At 36.6% G+C, this 5,000-nt stretch overlaps 1 long non-coding RNA gene across 1 annotated transcript in view; it reads right to left on the bottom strand.

Annotated features, from left to right (window-relative positions):
- The window catches only part of LOC118765516, a 9,693-nt gene extending 6,906 nt beyond the window's left edge, over positions 1-2,787 (bottom strand). The window contains exons 1-2 of the long non-coding RNA XR_005001379.1: positions 2,701-2,787; positions 765-767 (exon numbers count right to left, since the gene is read on the bottom strand). This is a non-coding gene — a long non-coding RNA (uncharacterized LOC118765516). The remainder of the gene's footprint in view (positions 1-764; positions 768-2,700) is intronic.
- Positions 2,788-5,000: the final 2,213 nt, after the last annotated feature.

Raw genomic sequence — 5,000 nt, 5'->3', positions numbered from 1 at the left:
TTTGTATCTAGGTTGAATCATTACAACAATATTAATAACACGGGCAAAATGAGAAGTCACCGAAAAGTTTGCAATTGGCAATGAAAAGACTTTGAAGATAAAAAAAAGTAAAACAAACGGCTGACAGTTTAACCAAATGATCTATTAATTGGGATTGAGTCAATGCATATGTTATTAACATTAAGGTAATGATTTCCCCAAAGCAATAAAGTTTTATTTTAAGATAATTAATAGGCGTGGGAGTGGTTGTGTAGTAAGTAGCTTGCTTACCAACCACATGGTTCTGGGTTCAGTCCCATTGCGTGGCATCTTCGGCAAGTGTCTTCTACTATAGCCTCGGGCCGACCAAAGCCTTGTGAGTGGATTTGGTAGACGGAAATTGAAAGAAGCCCGTCGTATATATGTATATATGTATATATATTTATGTGTGTGAGTGTGTGTGTTTGTGTGTCTGTGTTTGTTCCCACCACCACCACCAACATCGCTTGACAACCGATACTGGTTTGTTTATGTCCCCGTAACCCTAGCTGTTTGGCAGAAGAGACCGATATAATAAGTACAAGGCTTACAAAGAATAAGTCCAGGGGTCAATTTACTCGACTAAAGGCGGTGCTCCAGCATGGCCACAGTCACATGACTGAAACAAGTAAAAGAGTAAAAGAGTAGGTGCAGACGTGGCTCTGTGGTAAGGAACTTGCTTCACATCCACATGGTTCCGGATTCAGTCCCATTGCGTGGCTCCTTGAGCAGGTGTCTTCTCCTACGGCCTCGGGTAGACGAAATCGTTGTGAGTAGATTTCGTAGATGGAAACTGAAAGAAGCCCGTCATAAATTTATATGTATGTACCTATGTGTCTTTGTCTGCATCTGTGTTTGTCCACTCACCATCGCTTGAAAACCGATGCTACTGTGTTTATATATCCGTAACCTAGTGGTTTGGCTAAAGAGTTCGATAGAATAAGTACTGAGCTTACAAAGAAAAGTCCTGGGGTCAAGTGCTTCGACTAAAACCCCTTTAAGGCTGTACTCGAACATGAACGCAATCATATGACTGAAGCAAATAAAAGAATTAAAAAATTTTGACGATGCTTTAAGAAATTTAATATCATAAACCTTTGACCCAAGCTAATTCAACATCTGTACAACTACCATCAGGAACATTCTACCTGTGACCATTTTATCGTTCTTGACAGAATAATGAAACTAAGAATAGATTATCAAATATCTTTCCTCTGCTTTTAAGGCGATATCATGAGATTTAAGGGAAACTGATGTTTTTTGCAAGCGTGTCTCTCTTATCAATTTGTAGTGCGAACATTCTTTGTGTAGATTTGCTATAAAATTTGTAAATATTCCCTGTATATTGAACAGAGGGAAATTCATATTTATTACTTTGGAGGATGCCTAATATTTTACTGAAAGGTATAAATCTAGCCACGTACATTGGGGTTTTTTTTCAGCTCAGTGATAACCGAATGGATACTGTCACTTTATTGGATTTTTGTTTTTAACTTTAATATTTCTACATGGGATGAAATCAGATTTATTTTTAATTCTTAGTATTTAATCCAACTGCTTTTATAACTAAGAGGATTTTTAAAAACATTTCTTTGATTTAATAATTCGAAAGACCTGATACATTATTCGAGACTGAAGGAAAATATTGACGTTCAAATATATGGAGGAGCGCTGAAACGTTCTTGGCTTTGAGTAAAAGAAAATTCAGGAATATCAGGAGTGGCTGTGTGGTAAGTAGCTTGCTAACCAACCACATGGTTCCGGGTTCAGTCCCACTGCGTGGCATCTTGGGCAAGTGTCTTCTGCTATAGCCCCGGGCCGACCAATGTCTTGTGAGTGGATTTGGTAGACGGAAACTGAAAGAAGCCTGTCGTATATATGTATATATATATATATGTGTTTGTTTGTGTGTCTGTGTTTGTTCCCCTAGCATTGCTTGACAACCGATGCTGGTGTGTTACGTCCCCGTCACTTAGCGGTTCGGCAAGAAAGAGACCGATAGAATAAGTACTAGGCTTACAAAGAATAAGTCCCGGGGTCGATTTGCTCGACTAAAGGCGGTGCTCCAGCATGGCCGCAGTCAAATGGCTGAAACAAGTAAAAGAGAAAGAGAAAGAGAATTGTGACTTTATTCAATATACACTCCTCTCAGATTCACGCACTTATGGCCACGGCTATTCGGTGTTCTCTAAGCCCTAAAAACGAACTCAGAAGGTTGGGTATCCATCTAGGCCTTTCGTAATAATCTTAAAGCCAAAATATTTTCAGCACCCGCTCGTACTGCAATTAAATCATCTCTGTAAATCAAGTTCGTCAACAAAATCTAGCATAGAAATTACGTTACTACTCCCAACCAACCAAATGTAATTGATAATTGCACATGCTTGAAACTCTATATTACAGTTTTGTATAATTTAACGTCGATATAGAGAAAGAGTTATACATACAATTTTAAGGATATAAACCAATGCATTTAGTGGAATTATGGATATTTATGATACTGAAATATATTCAGAGTTGTATAAGTGTGTGAATATATGTAAACATATTCTTTCCAACTGTTCATAAGCACTGAACAGGTATACATGGGGACATAATCTGGTCCTTAAAGTTATCTTCAATGTTATAACGAATCAAATTGATCTTAACAAAAGTGAGAAAAAACTGTTGAAAGTACCTAACTATGATGTTGAACAGTTCAGTTCTTTATTGTAAAAGAGGTTCGTTGCAGTTACCACTAGCATCATTAGTAGAAATATATAAACTGGGGAAGATACGGACGGTAATGATGCTGAGAGAATCGAAGGACATGGAAATCAGGCGTAACCCACCAGAGGTGGAAACAGCCAGGATGTGGAAAGCAGAAACAGAGACTGATGACATCTTGGGAGGTGACTGCAGATTTACCGGGGCGCCAGGGACTCTTTCCAATCTCGATTACGAAAAAAACCGGACATTTTAATGTGGTGTGAAAGAAAGAAAGTTGTAAATTTAGTCGAGTTGACGGTTCCTCAGAAAGATAACATGGACGCCGCTTGGGCTTGAAAGATTGACCGTTCTGTAAACCTCCTCGAGGAATGTTAAGACGCAGGCTGGAATGCGGAGCATTTTCCAATCGAAGTCAGATGTAGAGGATTTGTTGGACACAATATGAGACGACTGTTGTTATCGTTAGACCTAAATCATCGTAAAGTGAATACCACCATGACCGGTATCCAAACTACAGTGGAGAAGGCTAGCCACTGGATTTGGTTTAAAAGAGACAATGAGCGATAGCTAGAGGCATATTGAGCTATCTTTAAATTACCAGTTAACCTAGCAAGCGGAGCCTCATACCAGTGAGAAGTGCGAATTGATACCTTCGAGAGGCACCGAAACGGCGCGCATTCTCTCCTGATGACCCCATACACATGCTGGCTTCCGGTATACGGAGTTCTCGACTGGTAGAACTTTCATGTGCAAGTTGTCTGCAAGACATATACATATGTATACATTTACACAAACATACACTCATGCACATACAAACACGCACACACACTCATACACAATGTACAATGATAGGAATATAAACATATAAATACATGTTTACATGCGAATATGCTCATTTAGATACTACTCTATATACAGGTCTATCACAAGGATTAAGTATATTTTTTCTTTTACTTGTTTCAGTCATGTGACTGCGGCCATGCTGGAGCACCGCCTTTAATCGAGCAACTCGACCCCGGGACTTATTCTTTTTTGTAAGCCCAGTACTTATTCTATCGGTCTCTTTTGCCGAACCGCTAAGTAACGGGGACATAAACACACCAGCATCGGTTGTCAAGCAATGCTAGGGGGACAAACACAGACACACAAACACACACACGCATATATATATATATATATATATATATATATATATATATATATATATATATATATATATATATATATACATATATATATATATACGACGGGCTTCTTTCAGTTTCCGTCTACCAAATTGACTCACAAGGCTTTGGTCGGCCCGAGGCTATAGTAGAAGACACACATACCCAAGGTGCCACGCAGTGGGACTGAACCCGGAACCATGTGGTTGGTAAACAAGCTACTTACCACACAGCCACTTTTACGCCTCACGTGAATTTTCTGAATAAATATTATAATTTCTGCGGAGAAGATGGAAAAATAGGAAACAGCATAGGGTTGGAGGGATATGAATAAATTTATAGTGGAAGAAAGAAAAGTAATACGGCGATATATAAGGTTGCCTTTAAGGACATTCCTGTAGAAGTTAAGAAAGAAAAGGTGTGTTTTAGATTAAAATTTTATTTTCTGTTACGTTTCTTTTTAGTTATATGTTTCTGAAATTGTGAACATATATTTTATTTCAGACAATATTTACGTTCTTATTTGTCATTCCAACCGCTTCTATATATATTATATATATATATATATATTATATATATATATATATATATATATATATATATACATACATATATATCTATATTTTACGTTCTTATTTGTCATTCCAACCGCTTATATATATATATATATATATATATATATATATATATATATATATATATATATATATACATACATATATATCTGTATGCACATATATATTTATATATTCATTTACATATAGGTATGCATATATACGTGTGCATATATATATGTGTGCATGTATATATATATATATATATATATATGTAAATATAAGACGCATGTGCGTGTGAGTGTGTGTGAGAGAGAGAGAGAGAGTACCTACGTTCGTATCTCTCTTCAAAGTCTATATTATGTGATGGAATTCGTGTATATTTATGTCTGCATATGAGTTTGTGTGAGTCACTATACGTATTTTTTATGCATATATCCATATGTGAGGTCGTTTACGTATAATTGCTTTTGATCTCTCTTATTCTACTTAAATAAAGTATTATTTAAATGTAATATATTTTTCCGTATCTCGGGGATGTAAACAAATTATTTCA

This window comes from Octopus sinensis, linkage group LG12 (assembly GCF_006345805.1).
Source record: "Octopus sinensis linkage group LG12, ASM634580v1, whole genome shotgun sequence".
Classification (NCBI taxonomy): Eukaryota; Metazoa; Mollusca; class Cephalopoda; order Octopoda; family Octopodidae; genus Octopus; species Octopus sinensis.
Note: the sequence above shows the minus strand (reverse complement) of the source record. Positions and strands in the feature narration are given on the sequence as shown.